This window comes from Neltuma alba, unplaced genomic scaffold (assembly GCF_004799145.2).
Source record: "Neltuma alba isolate B1F8T4 unplaced genomic scaffold, ASM479914v2 tig00010110_pilon, whole genome shotgun sequence".
NCBI lineage: Eukaryota > Viridiplantae > Streptophyta > Magnoliopsida > Fabales > Fabaceae > Neltuma > Neltuma alba.
In genome coordinates this window covers 706,999-715,035 of record NW_021635062.1, presented here as the reverse complement: position 1 = coordinate 715,035, position 8,037 = coordinate 706,999, and positions in this window count along the sequence as shown.

Genomic DNA, 8,037 nt, shown 5'->3' with positions numbered 1-8,037 from the left:
CCATACCCAAAATAGGGTTTCTAACCCGAAAATTGCGTGTATGGGTCGGTTCCTGGGGGTGGGTAGGTCAGAATTTCCCGAAATGGTCGGGTCTGAAATTTGCTGATACGAGGGGTTTGCCGCGGCGAACCATGGCAGAGAGCTTTGCTTCGACAAACGATGTTCGCCGCTGCGAAAGCAGAAGTGTGCCGCAGTGAACTAAGGCAGAGGCTCCTCTCTTGCTTCTTGTGCCTTGAGTTCTTCAATTCTGGCTCCAATCTCTAGTGTCCTACAATAAAAAGCAACAAATTGAAGTATCAATTGTCCTAGAAATCAATTAAATACAATTAATAACCAATTATGACAATTTTATCCTAAAAAAGACACTAACTTAAAGTAAGGACTCTTAATCTAAATTAAGCACAATTATCATCAAAAAGGGCCAGAAAATACCACAAAATCATGGATAATGTAATGAAAAGATAATACTATCTTGAGCTCAATCAGATTTTACTCCAAGTCTACTCAATTCAATTTCTACCATAGGCTTGTAATAATTCTACCTCTCCACTACAGGAAGCAAACTTTGCAAATCAAGAGGACTTTTAGGGGTTAGAATTTGAATGAAGGCTAAATGAAATGAATGGAATGAGAATGAAAACGGAAATGAGTACAAGCATACAAATTATTAAAACAGAATTAATCTAAATAAAAGTAAGGAGAGAAGCTACTTATTATTTTTGTTTTGTAATTTTTATATCTCTATCCTTTCTTTTCTTTTCTTTTTTTTCTTTTTTTTTGTTTTTTTCTGTTTCTTTTTTTTTATTGGAGCAACTTCTCTCTCTCTGTTTTTTTTATCACAAAATAATTGCATGCATGTACTCAAGATGAAGGTCTAAAGGGGTTTATAATGGTAAAATGATTGGGTTTGTGTTTGGGAAGTGAGGGTTTAAAAACGAATGCCTCTGTCATCTTTACAAAAATTGATTCACTAAGCTTTGATTAAGAATTAAAACAAGTTCTAGAGAAATATGAAATAAGCAAATTCACTCAATTTACTAACTTTAGGCCCAAAAATCCTTCCAATAAGGCTTAAATCTCAATTAATCAATCTTAAGGGTTTAAAACTAGATAGTCATAATTTCAAAGCATATCATCATTCACTATCTATCAAAAACATGAGAATAACTAGCCCAAGTTCAACCCTCATTTAAAAGCATGGAAAGTTTTCTAAAAGCACAAGTACAATTTGAACTTTCCATCAATTTCAAAAGGATGTAGGAGCATAAAGAATCTAAGTAGGAAAAATTTCTGAAGATTAGTTGAAATTGCAAAGAATTTATTATTTATTATTATTATAAAAAAATTTCATTCGTTTTTTTTTTGGGTCGCCGCGACGAAGGCTCACAGAGAGCCAAGTTTGGAGAAAAGGCCTGCTTCACCGCAGCGAAGTGTGGCCGAGAGCTACCTTAACGCTGATAAAAGGGATTTCGCCGCAGCGAAAGCAGATGTTTACCGCGGCGAAAGGTGACAGAAAGCAATAAACAATGCAATTTTCAACTCTTCAGAAAACTAAGTTCAAAATATTCACAATTCAACCAATTTATTAGATAAAAAACACCTTAAAATCAAATAGATGCATGGATGCATGAAAATTATTTACTAGAATCCACAATAGATCCCTCCCCCATACTTAAACACAACATTGTCCTCAATGTTTGAACTAGAATAGGCAAACCAATCACAAAGTGAACTAGAAGTTATGAAGTCCAATTGAAATTGAAGCACAACACATCGAATTCACAAAAAGGAGGGAGAAGGTGATAGGTTGTATGTAAAACAAAGAGGAAAAGAAAACAATAGAAGTTGGGACTAAAGTAAGAGTAACAGCAAATTGTAAAGGCCATCAGTAGCCAAAGAGTCGAATAACATCCAATGTAACATCAAAAAAGTTTAACAAGTAACCAGCTACACCAACTAAAAAGAAACACAAAGAACAATAAAGAAAACAAAACACAAGCAAAGAGCTACTGCTGTGTCCTAGTATCATCTGCCCTAGACCCGGATGGTCCTGCACTAGAAGTGCTTGCTCCAGATGTGCCAGCTCCACTCTGAGGGTCTTCCTCGTCGAGAGGTAGGATGAAGTTCAACCAGTCAACAATCAGGGCATCCACACGACGACGATAACGTCGGTCTCGATCATACAGAGCATCGCGGTCCTTCTGCCTCTTCATCTTGCGGAGGAGGGTGACTCGCAACTGGTGGATATGGTCGGCCAGCTCATCAATATCATCAACCAAAGTGTCCAAGGTGACAGGTTCAGGAGCTTCTAGATCTGGCTGGTGTCACACCCTGATAATTTTATTCTAACTGATGAATGATTTGTGACTGACTAAGGCCAAGTAGTATAGTAGACTGGTAGAGGATCCAGGCTATGAGGAAAAATCAGGATAGGGACATAACGGTCATTTCTGAAAAGATCAGTTAAGAAAGGGCAGTATTGGAAATAATGTCCAAATTTCCTGAAAATTCCCAGAAAATCATGAAAAATAGAAAGGAGGGTACAGAATAATGTTTGAGGCTTAGAAGATGAATATAAGATTAAAAATAATTTATCAGGAATTATTTGTAATTATGGGAATTTTTGGTTAATTAAGGAAAATTAGCCAATTTCCATTATTTAAAATATATAGAGGCCTCAAAAATTCAAGGAAAAATATGGATAAATTATGTGACATATTATCCTAATTTATAAAATTATTTCCCACCTTTGGATGTACAGAGGTTAGCTTAAAGAATATTTACTACCGAATTATTATCGGTAGAATAGTGATTTTTGACAGAATAAAATTTAGAAAATTATAGAGGGAGATAGAACTTGAGAAAAATCATGGATTACCCTTGGAATGAGGGGAATTTAATGAGGTGTTGAAATCGGAATTTTGTGACAGTAAATTGGACAGGATTGTTGGAAAATCGGGCCGGAAATACACAAATAATCAGTGGATTGCACTGATTATTGGATGAGTCATATTTTTTCCAATATTAAGAGCAATAATTCGGCCAAAATTAGAAGGGGAGGACAAAGTTGGAATTTTCCAAATTGTTCAAGGGCATAAAGGGAAATAAGAGACAAAACAATAAAATAATATTTATTTTCCACATGAAAATCACATGGTGATTAGGTGTCCCTACATGTGTCACTTTCTTATGGTGAGTGCCCTAAGATTTGTCCATGTGTAAAGTAGAAAAAAATGGACGGCCGAGATCGCATCTTTTTCCCGAAGGGCATTTTCGGCATTTTGAAATATCAAGGCCTATAAATACCCCCCCTTTCATGAAGAATTCGGCCAAGAGGTGTTGTTGGGAGAGAATTTTGTGTTCTTGAGTTCTAGGAGAGAGAAAGGAAGAAAGAAGAGAGAGAAAGAGAGACAGCAAGCTTAATCACCTCTAATCGCCGATTAAGCGCTAATTAAGGTATGTTTATCTCCCTAAGTGTTAATTATTTTTAGTTGATTATTTATTTGAGGAAGATTAGGATTAATTACCTTGATTAATTATGGTTTAGTGATAGCTAAGATTAATTATGTTATTTGATTAAGGATTAGTAAGTGATTAAGGTTAGCTACCCTAATTAATTAGTGATTAGTTATGATAATTGAAGGATGATTAATTATGGGTAATCATGTTGATTAAGTATTGATTAAAGCTTAATCATATTGATTAGAGAATGATTAATGATTAATCATATTGATTAGAAAATGATTAATCATGTTAATTAAGGAATGAATAATGGTTAATCATATTGATTAGAGAATGATTAATGATTAATCATATTGATTAGAAAATGATTAATCATGTTAATTAAGGAATGAATAATGGTTAATCATGTTGATTAGAGAATGATTAATGGTTAATCCAAAAGGGATTAGTGATTTAATCCTAAAGGATTATGACTATGTGACTTGAGGACCTTAATTAAGTATTGGATTAAGGACTAAGGGTTAGTGATTAACCAAGGAAGCATGATTAATCATGGGTTAAGGAAGAATTCCAAGACCTTACTTGAGGATTAAGGCTTGGTCAAACCAAGGTCAAAGGTTTAGGAAAGGTATACAGAAATTATAAATTGAAAGATACAAGGGTAGCATCATATTGAGAAAGAATGGTATACTGGATATGGAATTTACCATACCCTTACTGTATGGTTGATAGGCAACTCTTCTGGAAACCTAGGAGGATCTCCAGCAAGGGATCAAGGAGGAAACGTTAAGCAAGGAATTGAGGTAGCGTGAACTGCAATTATTTTGTTGATCTGCATTTGATGTATCTGCTATGTGTGTTTATGTGCCATGAGAATGTTATGTACAGATGATGTGAACTCCTTGCAATGTATGCCTTGGCTCTTGCATGATTGAGTTTTGACCAGAATGATTATATGCTCCATGATATGATGACATGGATACAGAATGATTATAGCATGGCATAAAGACTAGAAATGTTATCTTACTGCATGTAGCATGACATCTTATGCATGTTGACTTGATGGTTGTATGTTCAATGCTACTGGGATTTCTATGAAATCTCATTCCTCCTATAACATGATATCCTAGGTGCCACTACTGCTAAGGAGAAAGGAAAGGAAATAGTCATGGCTTGAAGAAGTTATGAATTATGTAATGTATTATACGGTTTTGAACCTTTCTCTTTCAAGCCATGCAAGCATACTATGTTCATAAATACATGATATGATACCCTTTTTGGAATGTATATTAATGATAGAGTAGCTTTATAAGTGATTATGGTATGATTATAGTGAAAAACGAAATGCTGTCAAAATTAGTGAAAAAGGGGATAAAAATGGTCTAGATTTGACCAAACTTTGACCAACGAAGACCCTGGTCAAATGGTTGACTTTTTCCCTGAAATTTGGTATGCAAATAGATCTTATTTTTTCCCTTTAAAATGAGTGGTAAAGCGTCACAATCGGAGCTCTGTGTAAGAAGTTATGCCTTTCCGAAGTTAGGCAAAAATCCTGGAAAATAGAAAAATGACCAAATGAACAGTACTTTACGAAATTGAAAACGAATGCGTTTCTGATTAAAGCGGAACCTGAGGTCATTTTTCCTTGATAGATGATGTTGAGAGCTTCGAGTGAGACTTGGAACGACCTCGTTTCGATTTTTCTAGAATTAGTTATGATTTTTCAAAGTTATGCCAAGTTTAAGGTTACGGTGAATAGTAATGCGGGAAAAGAAATTTTCAAATTCAGGTTTTTCAACCCGGTAACCTTAGTTTGCGCTTCCGAATGTCTTAACTTGGCACAATATAAGGTCGTAAACGTAAGGTGTTACATTTATGGTATCAGAGCACATGGTTCTGGCACACAGAACAAATTTTGATATTTTGTATGCTCTGCATTTTAAGGAAAGCATGTGATAGTGCTTATTAATGAGTTCATTTGGTCATTAGGATTACAGAAAAGCTCAGGTAATGGCTGTTTGTAGTGGAAGTGGAAAATCCGGAGAGACCATCAGCAAGGTCATGCCCGGTGAGCGATATCCATGGTGGTATGATGAGACATGGTGGTACGAGGACATTGAGAGGTATGGAGAGCTTAGCACTAAATCCCCAGCTACTCAGGTAGATTACTTCGGTTTCAAGGGGAAGGCTCTAGAGAAAGACATTGCCACTGTTGCCTCTAATAATATAGCTCCAGTTGTTAAGATGCCTACTAAGGATGAAGCAGGTCCAAGTAAGATCCCTATACCTGAAATTAAGAAAGAGTTCCAGTGCCTCCCTCAGCTAGTTCAAGAATTCCAGTTTAGAAGCCGTTTCATTAGGCCATATGAGCACCAGGAAGCTGATGTATACTTAAGGTTCTTAGAGGACATTAAGAGCCTTTATTATTGGGTGACTAGAGAGGATCATACTTTGGGAAATGAAGATTGGATCCTAGCCCTGTTCCATGTAATCCCCAAGACATGGAAATGGAATGAAGGAATCAATGAGATATGTAATCGCCTAACCAGATGCACTTTCCTGGAGATGGTCGACGCCATAGAGACCTTTGTATGGGCTACTTTTCCATGAGCTGGTCATGGTCAATGCTAGACTGATGATGTATATAGTGTAAATAGTTTTGGACTGTATATAAGTTAGGCTAACTGCTAAAAACTCTGTGTAACCCTTGTGTTGCTGTACAAATGTTTGTTATATAAATAAGAAGGGTATGTTTATATGATAAATGATTAAAGAGTTCCTTTATTCTCCCATAGTTAGTTAAAGAACAAGCGAAATGGTGAGAACACGGAGAGGAGCAAGAAACACTCCTGAGGAACCACATAGAGATCCTATCCAGCAAGTAATGAATAGGCTGGATGAGCAACAACGAGTCGTACAGCAACTACAAGAGGCACAGTTACGGCAGCAAGAAGAGAGAGACGCCGTTATAGCAGCAGCGGTAGCAGCAGCGATTGCTCAGTTACGACAACCTGAGCAAATGCAAGCTGAAGCGACCCCACAAGTCCAACAGCAAGTACCTGAAGAGCAAGCAGGAGTGGCTGAAAATCAAGAAGATATTCAGCAGTGGATTACGAAATTTTGCAAGCATAATCCGCCAGAGTTCAAGGGTTCATTGGAACCACAAGTAGCTGAAGATTGGATTACCCGACTGGAGAAGATCTTTCGGGTAATGGGATGCTCATCTGAGGTTAAAGCTCAGATGGCAATTTATAAGCTAGAGAAAGAAGCAGATCAGTGGTGGAACAACACTGAGTTGGTACTGCAAGCCAACAACACCCCAATAACATGGGAGGTGTTCAAAGAAAGATTCTATCAGAAGTACTTTCCCCGATCAGCACAGGATAAAATGGAAGCTGAATTCCTAGTGTTGCAGCAGGGGAATAATGAAACTTTTGATGACTACTTAGCCAAGCACATTCGGCTGTCCCGTTATTCTGCTTATTTAAAACGTCTCAATGATGAACGGTGGAATACGGAGAAGCTGGTCAGAGGATTAAAGCCAACGCTAAGAGAGGTCGTGGCGCCTCAGCAGATCGAGAGTTTTAACAAGGCAGTAGAAGTCTGCCGTATTACTGAAGCAAGTCAGAATCATCGAGGAATGATGCCGATAGCTTTGAAAGCTGAGAGACCCCCATCGAGGCCGAATCAAGAAGGAACCTCTTATGTTAATAAGAAGAGGAAGAGGCCTGGCTTTGGCAGAAAGATGAGAAGAGGGAGCAGACGACCTGAAGGGTTTGATATCACACGAAGGGCCAAGAATGTGAGAAGTGTGGCAAGAATCATGGCGACAGGCCATGTTTATTTGGCCAGAACGTGTGCTATAGATGTGGGAGACCAGGACACTTTTCGAAGGAATGCCCACAAGGGGCAGATGGGACGAGACAGCAGACCCAAGGCAGGGTGTTTGCCCTTACACAGGAAGAGGCCCGTAAGTCACCTGACATGATCCAAGGTACGATCACTGTTAATGATTGCCTTGTGTATGCCATGTTTGACTCAGGTGCTAGCCATTCCTTTATATCACATGATTGTGTTGGGCGATTGGGTTTGACTGTTGATACCTTGCCATATGATATTGTTGTTTCTACTCCCACTAGTCCTAAAGTTGTGACTTCTAAAGCATGCCTGAATTGTGTGGTCTGTTATCAGCATTGTTGCACTATCATTGACTTGATATGCATGCCTTTTCGTGACATTGAGGTGATAATTGGTTTGAATTGGTTATCTGCCAATAACATACTTCTAGATTGTGGTAAGAAAACGTTAGTATTACCCTCTAAGGAAGAAATCCCTAGAAAAGAAGTAAGTTTAAATTTTATGACTGAAGCCGAAGCGAGTAGATGCTTACGGCACGGATGTCAAGGATATATTGTATTCTTCTCAATTCGAGCAGAGGCAGAAGAAGGAATTGAAGAAATACCGATAGTGAAAGACTTCCCAGAGGTATTTCCAACAGAGATCAGTGGACTTCCGCCAGAGCGAGAAGTGGAGTTCACGATTGATCTTGTACCAGGGACAAAACCAATATCCAAA